Source organism: Thrips palmi, unplaced genomic scaffold (assembly GCF_012932325.1).
Source record: "Thrips palmi isolate BJ-2018 unplaced genomic scaffold, TpBJ-2018v1 HiC_scaffold_4, whole genome shotgun sequence".
In the NCBI taxonomy this organism is placed as follows: Eukaryota; Metazoa; Arthropoda; class Insecta; order Thysanoptera; family Thripidae; genus Thrips; species Thrips palmi.
In genome coordinates, this window is record NW_023144631.1 from 10,236,700 (window position 1) to 10,249,563 (window position 12,864).

Here is a 12,864-nt window from a genome sequence, read left to right on the forward strand (position 1 = left end):
CGCACTCGTGGGGCGTCCCGTGCAGGTGCGACAGAGACAGAGCGATGAAACGACTCTCGGGATCGGTCTGCCGCGGTCTTTATTGGCGGCTCGGCCAGCCTCCAGCTAATAGTGCCTGACTAGTCCCCGACTCCAGTCCCTGACCACCGGGACCGGCCTGGGCCAGGACGCCGCCGGGACGCCGGGACGCACCGGTCCGGACTCCCAGACGTTCCAGCAGCTCGTGACCCCGCCTGACCCCGCGGCCCCGGCGGCCCCACACGCCGCCACGCCAGAGCCACGCCGGCCACGCCCCAGTCCGGGTGGCGTATCAGTTGGCCATACACCGCTAGCCGTCCACCATTCATACCGTGTCACCCCATTCATTCAGCCCCCCCTTCCCTTCCGCGCACGGCCGGTAAGCGGATACGCCGCGCGCGGTCTGGGTGGCTGCTGCCCCGGCTGCCCGTTGGCGGGCGCCTGTTCCGCGACGCCGCGACGCCGCGACTCGGCGTGCGTCCCGCCAGTTAGCGACCGCCACTTTCCCACCCTTGGAGGAGCAGAGCGGACTCGCGACAGTCGCAAAGCCAGCGGAGCCAGCGAAGGCTGCCTCGCCTCGTTCTATTTTTCATGTAAATGAATTGAACACACGAGTACGGCTACACTGTACAATGTTGGAATCCAGAGGCGGCATTTGGGTGGGAGGGGAAAGGGCAAAGTAGCAATTTTTTTTGCCTACTTACATGAGGCTAGTGGGGAGGGGAGGGGGCCTCATTCCCGTGCCCAACAGCGACTAACTGTAAACGTGGCCAAAATTCTTCCCCTGCACTGTGCGGCAGCATCTTTGCACTTCCTGCCTTCCGGTTTCCTGCTTTCCCACACCCAATATTCCCGGACACCCGACATACACCTTCTGTTTGGTTTCATGCCCGACCGAGTTTGCAGCTTCTTTCTCGCCCTTTTTCTTTTCCCTTCATTAGGTGCTCCTCCATCTCTGTCTGTCTCTCTCTCACCCTCCTCTCGGCCACCCCGTGCAGATCAAATGACACCCAGTTCGGTCGTGCGCAGTACGTATATGCGTTGTGTGTGCGTGAGAGAGAGAGAGAGAGAGAGAGAGAGAGAGAGAGAGAGAGAGAGAGAGAGAGAGAGAGAGAGAGAGAGAGAGAGAGAGAGAGAGAGAGAGAGAGAAAGAGACGCAGCATGAAGAAAAGATGCACGCAAACTGCAATGACTCGGTTGTGACCACAACTTGCGTTTTTTTATTTTTATTCACCTCTTGTCACCTTTCTGAAACTGCTAAAAAAGAAGAAAAGTATACAAAACAATAACTGAAAATGAATAAATGAAAATTTTGAACTTTGTGTGGTCGAGATGCAAATTGAGATGCAGTGGGTGTCAAGGACGATTCTGTCGACACGCTGTAGGCGGGTGTGACAACCAACCTCGGCCCGCCCAGAAGGCGCACGCCAGTCTGTCTGTCTGTCTGTCCGTCCGCTGGCCGCGTTTCCTAACGCCGCTTATATCAGACCGCGGAAAGTGTCGCCAGGGCTGCCGCGTACTGAGTATTTTATGAATAATGCAAGTACTGTGCGGACAGCCTCACTCGATAAAGCTGTTGTGCGCTCCGCCTCACCACTGCTAGACGGCCACGGCTAGACTGCTAGACTCACCGCCGCCTCACCTCGCAGGGACTCCGGGGACTCGCCCATTCTGCGCTCCTCATATTCCCGTGCAATATCGCCAAGGCGCCGCCTTGCGGGTGGACGTGTGTGTGTGTGTGCATGTGTGTGTGTCCCGTAATGTCCCCAGCCGCCTTGAACCCTTTAGCCTTACGTCACACCGCGCAAGCAAATGAAGGGTTAGATCGGTGCTTTGCGATTTTACTCCTATTATGCGTTCTTAGTTTTTTTTTTTTTTCAATTTTTTCTTTATTTCTGCCCTTGGGCATTGTGAAAGATGACGCGCGCGAAGTGGTGGCGCCCGGCCGTGTTTCGTTTCCGAATTATTATTTTGGCAGGGATCAGAAGGGTCCTGTGGGAAGGCGGAGGGACGGCCCAGTGGGGTTGGCGCGGAGGGCGGCGCGGGGGGCAGGGCAGGGCCCCATCGCAGCTGCTGCCGTCGCTTCGACAGGTGCGGCCCTCGAGGCGCTCGAGGCATGGGAACCTCGGCCAGGAGAGGAACCTCCGTGTTGTTGTTGTGTTTCGGAAGGAAAGGTGACCCCACGGCAGGGACTGCGGGGGCGGCCCCAGAGGGGGTGGGGGATGGGGTGGGGGCCGCCGAGGCGGAGATTGAGGACTCTCAGGGAAACTTGACCGGGGACACATGCACTGCGATGCACTTGACTTCCGATCGACTGGCTGGAGGCCCGAGGTGGCCGTCGTGTAATCCGTGGTGCTCGTCGACGCGGTGTGCAGACGGTAGACAGACAGAAGGAAATAAGACTGACGCAGCCAGCTTGGTCTGCTGGGCCTCGGGTCAAAACGGTTTGTTAAAAAAATAATAAATCGGTCTCGGGGTGGATCAATTATCCGAGCTGTCCGTCTCTGCGGCGGCGCGGCGGCTTAGGACTGGTCCGGTGACGGCCGGTTGGCCGGGGCTGCGGGGGCCGCGGACACGTCTCTTTGTCGCGGTGCTCGCGCCGGCCGGGCAGGGAGTGCAGGGAGTGCTCCGCCGCCCTTCTCACCTCGGGGTGCGGCCGTGGCAACAATTAATCCGAAGAGTGATATTTCCTGGCGGGGCTGCCGAGGAGGCCGCCGTCAGTCAGTCAGTCCGGTCGGCCGGCCGGCGGGCCAGCAGCCCGAGGAATCGAAGCCCGCAGCAGCCGGAAATGACGGATGGCGCCGGGCCTAGGGCCTCATTCCGTCGCTCTGTCTCTCTCGCTCTCGCGGGGCGTTCCGAAGCGGTGCGAGAAGGACAGAGCGACGAAACGAGCCTTCGGACTGAGGCGGCTGGGCTGGGGCCCAGTGGGGCCCAGTGGGGCCGGCCGGGCGGTGCTCGCCGCGGCTAAGTACATAATTGGGCCGAGTGAAAACGACACGGCCGCGCGTATGAGTGATGCGGCGCGGCGAGGCGCCGAGTGGCGGCGATTACTTCATTAATGACGTTTTGTACTACAGTGTACCGAGCGCCGCGCGCATCACCAGTCAGTCTGCGCACCGCGTGCCAGTGTGCCTCCCGGGGGCGGCGGAGACCTGAACGCGCGGCGTGGAGGGTCGCGGAGCACGGCGGCGAAGGCGCGCAGCGCCGCGAGGACGACGTCGACGACGAGGAGGAGGAAGAAGAATCCCCTACTGCTTACACTGCCTACACTGTCCGCCCACGGCCGGGCCGCAGTCCGCGGTGAGGCTATCGCCGTGTTTCGCGAGGTAAAAGGCGCAGAGTTCAAGGCTTGCTCGTTCATCAGTGGTACGGCGCGCCCCCGCCGCCCCGCGCCCCGCGCCCCGCCACCGGACACACCTGCCCCGGCCGGGCTGGCGCGGCGGCGTGTTGGAATGCTGCCTAGCACGGCCAGCACGGCCAGCAGGGCCTAAGCTCGGTATAATCATCGTCATTACGATCGATATGTTGATTTTGCAATGAGTCCCGGCCCGACCTGGCGGACCTGGCCCGGTCGGTGCCTCGCCGCGGTGCTGCGCCGGTGCGGCCGGCCCGGGGCCCGGACCGACCGGTTGGGTCATCCCGGCCGCCGAAACCACCCGCAGGGTTTTGGGATGTGCATTGTACGCGTCGCCGCAACTTCCAAATTTCATTTTCGTACTTAGAAGGATTTTTTCATTAATTTTTTTAAAAGGATTTGTTTGTCTCTTTATTTCTGTTTCTTTACTTGACAGTCATAGTTAATTCGGGCGTAGGTGCGCAGTCCCTACATGGCGTCCGAAGGGAGGCCGCCGCGTCGCCGCGTCGCCGCCGTGTAAGGCCTCGTCATGCCCGGTAAATGGCGGAAGGGAATTTTCACTTGGGCCCCATTATGGGACAGATTGCACCTGACTTGTGTTTGGCACGTCTTCGTCGGGGACGTGAGGACGGCCAGGAACACGGCTAGCTCGGCCTGCTCGGCCTGCTCGGCCTGGATGACGGGTATTAGGGCCAGTACGTCGTGCCGGCGGATGGCCGGGGCGGGGCGGCGCGGGGCCGACGCGGTGCACTTCTGGGGACGACATGTTTAACGTGATCGCCCGTTTTATAGTGTTTTATTCCGACCCGGTTCGCTTAATCGCCGCGTTTAGAGGGGCAGCGATGTCGGTGCCGGCCGCGCCGGCCTCCGGAGCAGGTTCAAGAGCGCCGCCGCCTCGCCGCCGCGGTCGGGGCTCGCCGACTCCCTGGCAAGCTGGCGGACTGCACTCCGGACACGCTCATTGAATGGAGGTGAAAACTCTTCCCCCGGGGCAGAGCGGGCAGAGCGGGCAGAGCGCTCATGTCGGACTCGTGTTACGTTCGCGCTGCGCGCGGCACGGGTTCGGGTTTGCAGCGCCGGGGGCCTGGGGGCACGGCCCGCCGCCGCCACTGACCGCCACCGAGACCGAGACCCAGATCTGGAGCATCGCCGGGGGCCAGAGCCACCAAGCGCCACGCCACGCCCGCGGTGTTGAGTGGCCATAGTTCCCCCGGCGTCGCTCCCAGACTCCCAGGCCGGGCCCGGCCCGAGGCATTACTCATAATCACAAGGCAGGGTTAAATTAAACAGCTTGTGGGCATCGCCGGGCATCGCCTGCTCGCTCTGTCTCTCTCGCTCGCGCACCGGCCAACCCTGCGCAGGCCTGGCCCGGCCTGGCCTGTGCGACGAGGACGGAAGGCGCGGCCGGGCGCGGCAACACGTACGGGCAATGAGGAACGGAGCGACGAAGCGGCGAAGCGGCGAAGCGGCGAAGCGGCCAGATTGCCTTGCCGGGCGCGCAGGCTGCGCAGCGCCCCTCACCTCTCGTTTCGCCAAAGTGTCTCGCATCATCGTCGTCCGGCCGGCGAACGGACCTAGTTGCGCCAAATTCTCCAATTTTCAACGCGTTTTCTCCTTTTTTCCGCCGAGCGGCGGGGTAATTTTCCGCCCCTTTCTATGGCGCGACACTTATGCATAAGCCACCTCGCGCCTCGCGGCCAAGGCCCGCCAAGGCCCGCCATGGCGGCAGCGGGCACCTCGCTCGCCCGCATCGCTGGAGTACGGACCCTACACGCTAAATGCGGGCGGCGAGGCGAGCGACAGAGGACGAAATCACTATAAAGAGGTCGCCTGCGCCTTCGCCTCCAACAAGCCCGGTTATTTTTCACTCGTGAAGTGTTTTTCCTTTTCTAGCTGGGGGAAGGGAAGGTGGCCGCGCTGCCGCGCTCGCTGGTGGGTGTCTGTGTGTACGCACCGTTTTCACTCAACTGAGCAAACAGATACTCGTTGATAAGCAGGTGATTCCGGGGCGCGCCGCGGTCTATGCACGGCACACACTGCAGGCGCTGCAGGCTCTACCAGGACAGGACGCTGCCGGCGGGGCAACAGTGCCGCCGTTTGGAATTAGACGCCTCAAAGAGCGCCTCAAACTGGAAACCATAAATACCAACATTCCGCGGCCCTTGCTTTTTTTTTGCAGGTCCTTTTGCAACACCTTGAACAGTGTAAATTATCGGGTGTTCCTCCCGTGGCGCGGCGTTTCTTGTCGGCATGCCGTGATCCAGGCGGGGCTCGGTGGGGCGCGGTGGGCTGCCCCCGGGGGGCGCGGCGGGGCGGCGGCGGGGCGCGGCGGGGCGCGGCGGGCGCGGCGGTCGTAACTGGCCACCATGAAGCATATCAGGATCAGGAGTCAGGACCTCATCTGCCGGAGTCAGGGCTGAGGGTCAGCAGGCGGCGTTCGCCTCACGGGATAACACCCGCGCCGCCTCGCCGTGCCGTTGGCTTGGCCGACACTGCCGAAAACAGAAACAAAGAAAGCCACCACTTTTTCGGGACTGTCAAAAATTGTCGATTTTCAGGCCGTTCGCGCGAGACTGCGCCAAGAGGCCGAAATGAACCGAGGCGCGGTGGGTGAGGCTCCGACAGCGCCACCCTGCACCGCGCCCCTTCCCCCCCCCCTCCCCCTGCTGTGCAGGTTAGTGAGCATCAGTTTGTGACTAAGCACCTTGCATTCAATAATTACCGGCAGCAGTCTGACCTTCCAGGTCCAGGTCCGGTCCCACAGTCTGGCCGGGGCTTCGCCGCGCCGTGCCTCGCCGCGCCGTTCGGCCGGTTAGGTCCCTGGCCGCCGCCACGCCAGCCCGCGCCCCGCGCCAGCCTCGCCCGTCCGATCTTACTACTTGTTGTTACCCGCTCCGGCCGAGGCGAGGGCCCAGGTCGGCAATGAGCTGCCCGTGTACCTACCTGCGAGTGCATCCGTGTGTGCGTGTGTGTGTGTGTGTGGGGGGGGGGGGGGGGCGGTCCGCAAACGGCAGCAGGCAGCACACACGGCCGGGCTGAGAAGTATGAAAAATTCAACCGGGTGCGAAATGGTTTGGAGGTCGCTGCCGTGTTCGCGGTGCGACTGTGCGAGGGGCGCGCCCGCGGGAGGTGGTCATCCCCGTCTCGCCTCTAGACGACGCACGCCGTGTTCCTCCAAGTCCCGGCGGCGCGGACGCGGCGGTCCGACGGGGGGCCGGAAACCATTTCCCCGCGGCCCGTGGCGGCGACGACAGGTTCATCGGCTTCGTGTCACACACAGGCGGCACTTCCGCTGGGCGCTAGCGCGGCGTGCGGCGCGCGGGGCGGCGAGGGGGACGCCGGCGGCCTCGGAGTGGAGGTGCCCGTGAGGTGCCCACGAGGCGCGCTGCGGCGCTGCGGCGTCGGTCCTCCCCATCAAAAATCCCCCTACCCGCCCCTGCCAGCAGCCTTACAGTGCAGCAGCCAGCACTGCCGGTAGTGAGTCATCGGCCGCACCGTGACCTCCGTGCCGGTGTGGAGTGTAGATAGCCCGTGAAACTTGCCTCCCAGGACAATTACCGCCTCTTTCCTTTCCCTCCCGACTTTCCTTCTCCGCCGATATGAGCTTCGGCTTCGAACCTGACGGGGCAATTAACTAGGCCGCACCACGCCGACAATGGTGCGCGCGACGACACGCGGACGCGCTGCCCCGCTTATCGCCAGCGACACGCCTTTCCCATTTCGGGCTCCGGGCGATGCGCGATTCGGCCGCTAGGCCGTGCTGCCGTGCTCCAGGACGTCGTCGACGCCGGACTGATCACCCGCGGGGCTTGCTGGCGGCCGCGGACTTCTCACGCCTCGCCCAGCTCGCCCCCATGGCCCTCATGCCCCGCGCCTTGGCCCGGTCCGCGTCGGACAGGTGTTTTCGGATGTCCTGCCCCCTCTGCGATGTCTTGATACGTGTCGCTGGTGCGAGCCTCGGCGTCGGCGGCCTCGGCGGCCTCGGCGTCGGCGGCGTCGGCGGCGTCGCCCCGATGTTTGTGTACTGCGTCTTTATTATTCATGGGCCGGCCGGCCGGCGACAGCAGAGACAGCGCACCTTTTTATCATTTTCATTTCCATTTCGGGTCTTTTTGACGCGCTTCCGGCCGCCGCCGCGCGTGTTCGGGTGTACGAGTGCGTTCGTGTGTTTGTGTTCGGGCGTTCGGGTCCGACTGCTCCGATCACGGCGGGCAAATGACTGACCGCGCGGCCGCCATGTGATGACAGAGACAGAATGACAGCGAGTGATGGCGTCTGGCGTGGTCGTGCCCCATCCTGGTCCATCCCGGTCGCCGCCGCTGGGGCCGGGAGATGACAGACCAGGCCTCCATCAAGAGCAGGGCCTCCACCGGCCAGCCCGGGACCGGCCGGCCCCCTACACGACGGTCATTTGTTTCGGAAGCGGCCGGGAACGGATAACGAAGCACCGGGCTGCAGACTGATTCCGAGAGGCGTCGGAATCGCCTCTCCGTCTCTCGACCCAAAAACTTGCAGAAACAGCGGGTCCCTCCCTGGCCTCCTCACGCCCTTGTACTATCGGCTGCCTTATGGTGTGGTTAGGTTAGGTTATGGCGCGCTGGTTCCAGCAGGAAACACGGATTACGGTGCGGGGGCCGAGCGAGCGCCGCGCTGCCGGTGGTTCGGGTTTCGTACTTCTTCTTCTCCTCCTTGCTCCTTATCCTCCGCGGCCATCCCGAGGCGGTCTCACCCACCTCGGCCGCCCTGGCCGGCGCTCCACGGGGGGTGTTTTACCATAAAGTTTACCCAGAGGAATGCACGCCGAGTCGCCGCCGGTGATTGTTCGGGGAGCCGGCCGGGCCGACCCCGCGCGCCATCAAGACCATCAAGACAGCGGACGCCCTCAATCATTCATACTTCACTGATCTATTACGCTGGCGCTGGCTGCGCGCCGTGGCTGCGCGCTCAGCCGCCCGGTAGGGAGGCGGCGTGGCATGGCGGCGTGGCGGCACCCACCAGGACGACCCCGAACAGCCCTCCGTCTCCCTCGCACTCACTGGCGTGCCGCGGAGGTGCGAGGGAGAAGGAATCGGCCTGCTGGGATGTGGTCGCAGCACGCGCATAATTAAAAACCGAGGGACTGTCCTCTTCCGGCTCGGAGTCCTCGGACTTTGGAGGTCTCCGACCAGGGTATCATGGCCTCGCGCGCGGTGCGCCGCCGGCCGGCCGCAGGTCAGCGCGGAGCCAAGCGCTTGCGGTGCGCCCCAGACCGCACGGTGCATGCCCCCCGATTTGTTTCCAGAGGCTCGTGATAATTCATCGTCGATAGCGGTGTCGGTGGGACGCGAACCCGCGACCTCCCGATCCCGGGTCGCGCTCTGTACCCGTGCGCCAACGCAGCGGCGCAGGCCGGAGCGCGCCAAGCGCGCGGCTCAATCAATTTCAATCATCGGGGGGGCCGCTTTGAAGCCGCCGGTGGTGGGAGTGGTGACGAGTGTGCGCGCGTGTGGTGTGTGTGTGTGTGTGTGTGTGTGTCCGTCGGCGCGTTGGACAAATTTGTCTGCCGGATAAGAAGCGGCTCTTCACGGACTCGTGGGAGACAACAGGATCAGCCGGCAGGTCGGGGCGGGGCGGCGGACCCGGGTCGGGGCATTTGAGAGGGGACTTCTGTCCTCTGTCCTGCCGGACTAATTCCCGGGGCTCATCCCATGAATAAGGACCGTCTGGACCGCGGCGGCCGGCGCCAGCCTCCGGCCTGTCACCACACTGGGCAATCAAACATTCTTGTGGAGCCGTGCCGTCCTCCGGCAGGCGGGCAGGCGATGCACCTCGTCCGTGTGTCCCTTCTGTCTGCTATCGGCATCCCTTTGTGCCGCGCGCGTCGCGCGTCGTGCGTGGGAGCGCTTCGTGTCGCCGCGTCGCCGCTCGCGTGTCACGCACGGGGCGGCGACGCTGGCCCGGCTAGGCCCGGCTAGGCCTCGACGCGAGGCGACGCGCGGCCGACACGACAGGTCGTTAGGCGATCGTGACGGAAGGCGGTGGACCTGGTGGAACCTGGTGGAACCAGACCACGACGCCGTCACGCTGCGTCGTCGTGCGAGGCGCCGCCGCCGCCTACTTGACCACCGCCGTCGTGACGTTTGTCCACACGCGTCAACACCACAGCGCCACCGCCACCGCGACGACTAGCGGCCAAACAACAACAACGGCGGCGCGGCGTGCCGCGAGCACCGCGGCTGAAAAAGCTAATCGAGTTGAGCGGCCCGGAGAGGTGCTGCTGCAGGGCCTCCAGGGAAGCCTCCAGGGAAGCCTCCAGGGAAGCCTCCAGGGAAGCCTCCAGGGCGGCGGGGCGCGTGCGCCGCGTTTTTCTGCCGCTGCAGGCCGCAGGCCCTGCAGGCCCTCGGAGTGGTCTAGTTGCCCTGATGATGATAGGCCGGCCGCCGCCTTTCAACGCGCCTGCCCTGCCTGTCCTCGCCGAGCTCACAAAGGGCCGCAACGCCACCACGCCAGCAGACTGAGAGTCGCTTTCTTCGCTCTGTCTCTCTCGCACTCATGGGGCGTCCCTCATCGGTGCGAGAGAGACAGAGCGACGAAACGACTCCCGGAATCCGCGAATCCTAGAGAAGAGGAGGAAGGGGCGGCGGATACCGGCCCGTCGAGCGGAGGGCCGCGCCGGGCGGCCTACCTCGCAGGCGTTCCGGCCGACGAGGAGGTGCTGGAGGAGCGCGTTCTACCAGGGATGCCCGAGGACGCCTGAGGCGATCATCGCCACGCAGGCCTAATCAGACAGCGGCCATGGCGGTGGAGAGACTCGCGGCCCGGTAAGGCACGGGGCGAGTCCGGGTCCCAGGTCCCAGGAGCCGGCCGCGAGGGAACGACGAAAAAGAAACACGTCGTCGCCAGCGGAAATTTCCCTACGCCGGCAGTGGCTTGGTCGCGCGGCGGCTCGCGCGAGCTTGGGGAAATAAAGACTCAAATAAGAGTCGCCTCGCGCGGGGGGAGCAGGGAGCAGTGTGGCGGCCCGAAGGCCCGAAGCCCCAAGACAGAGACGGGGCATTCTTCAACAAGTGGCGACCGTTTCTCGTCGCGGCGCGAAGAAGGACGACCTCCAGCGGGGCATTACGTCAGCGCAGCACGCCAATTACAAGGCCCGGGCCGCCAGCCACCGCCAGCCATCCGAACAGAGCTTTCGTCGCGCCGTCTCCCTCGCACTCACAGCGCGCCGCAGCGCCGCGGAGGGGCGCGAGAGAGACAGGGCGACGAAAGCGCCGTCGGGGAGCCCGCAGGCCCGCGGCCGGGCCGGCAGCGAGAGCGAGAGAGACCGCGCGGCGGAGGAAGGAAAAGGAAGTGACCTCAGAGACGGGCCGTTTCATTTGGAGACGGTGGCGGTCTACTTGTAGTGGCGTGGGAAGCGGCCGATTGACTATGCGTGCTCTACCATCCACCAGCAGCAGCACGGCGTGCCCGCAGTGGCGCGCCCGCCCAGCCCGCCCTGCTCTCTGCTCGGCCGGGCAGTGAATGAAAATGAATCGCTGCGGTGGCGCCCATTAGGCAGGGCAGGATCACTCACACTCTTCCTTTCTCACTCACACTCACACACACTGCGGCGGCGTGCATGCGACACTCGGGGCAGGAACGAGCTGTGCGAGTGGCGATGCGGCGGCGCCCCTGGCGGCCTGGCGGCCTGGCGGCGGGCCAAAGTTACACTTTTCGCAGTGCAGCACGCGGCACGCGGCAGCTTGTTTGACGTTTCCCCGCCATTGAACATTGAACGTCGCGCGGAACGCCCCGCGGCTCGCGTCGTCGCCAAGTGATGGCCCCGCCGAGCGCCGATACATCTCTCCCTGCCTTGGTGCGTGTGTGCGTGAGTGAGTGTGTGTGTGTGTGTGTGTTTCGCTCGACCCCCCCCCACCCCAAGGAAGGCCACGGGCTTGGAGTAGTTTTCGAAATGGCGTCCGCCCCGCCGCCCGCCGCATGTTGCAGTACGTCTCTTTATGCCTTTCCCCGTTTTTTTATCTCCCCTTTTTTGGAGAAACCTTTCACAAATCAGGCAGCCAAATAATTCACAGTGAACATTAATTGGTGGCGGGAATGCCTGGCCGGTGCGCGCCCCGCCCCGCCCCGCCCCGCCCCGCCCTGGCGAGCGGTCGAAACCTTCCAGCCACTTCGCTTTCGCACCGCGACCGGGGAATGCAGCCCCCCCCCCTCCCCCTTCAATCCCTTCCCTTCTGTCAACGAATGTTCGATAATAATTTTTGTTTCCAGCGCGCTATGCCACCTTTATTAACAGCTTGGCGGCGATTGCGCGAGGAGGCGGGGGGAGGGGGAGGGGGCTCGGAGGCCACACTGTCACGACCAGACGGACGCACATAATATGTGGACGGGCCTTTAAATTAAGCGCGCTAGACCGTCTTGTGGCGTGGCCCGGCGTGGCCATGCCTGCACTGTTTGAGCGGCACCACCGTCGCTCGTCTTATTTCAGTGACTTACGTAAAGCAGGGCGTGCTTGTGCTCGGCCGGCGCGGCGGCGCAGCGCGGGACATGCGAGCAACAGCGCTACGTTCCAGGGCTGGCCGGGCTGGCCGGGCTGGCCAACAGTGCTGCACGCCTGGCGTCAGTATTTATGGCCCAAGTTGGTAATTCTGGCTGCACACTGCACATCGAGCCCTGCTGCTCCCTCGGCGAGGACGAGAACCAGGCGAAGGCGAAGAAGGACGCGGAGGAGGACGGGCGGCGCAGCACGCCAAGCCCGACTGACCTCTACGCCGCTCCCCGGCGCGGGTGCGCGGATGCGGATCTAGCTGCGGCGGATGTCTCGTCTCTCTCACACTCGTGGGCCCTCCCGGTTAGGTGCGAGAGAGACAGCAACTGAACTCTGCCCGGCACCGGGGAAAGAGGGCAGGAGAGCCATCACCCTCGCCAAATGAACGGATGGCGACTTGACTCGAAGACACGGGCTTCCATGTCCTCCGGGGCGAGCCCTACCGGCCCGCGGCGTATTCGCGGCCGTGAGTCACTCGCGGCTCGGCGGCGGTAAAAATAAAAATAACCGAGGAGTGGTGATTGCTTGCGGTGTGGTGCGCCGCGGTCTGCCGGAGAGCACTGGAGGAGCCGCCGGCCGCCCTGGAGTCCGCGGGATCAATACTGCTGATCAGTATGGACTGATTCCGAGAGTCGTTTTCGTCGCTCTGTCTCTCTCGCACTCATGGGACGCGCCGTATAGGTGCGAGAGAGACAGAGCGACGAGAGCGACTCTCTGAATCAGTCTGCAGCGTCGATAAGCCGCCGAAGTTAGGGAAAGGCACGGCGGGAAAGGAAAAGGTTGGTGCGTTCTTGTTCTGGTGTGTTCCGCGCCAGGGCTGAGGGCTGCGCGGAAGCCTGGCTGCCAGATTGCGCAAAAACGTGAAATGCGGACAAATCTCGGCTTCTTTCGTCAGCGCCGGATCGGCTTGGCCCGGCTCGGGCCGTACGAGTTGAGACTCGTTCAGTCGGGGTCGGGGCGGTCCGCCGGG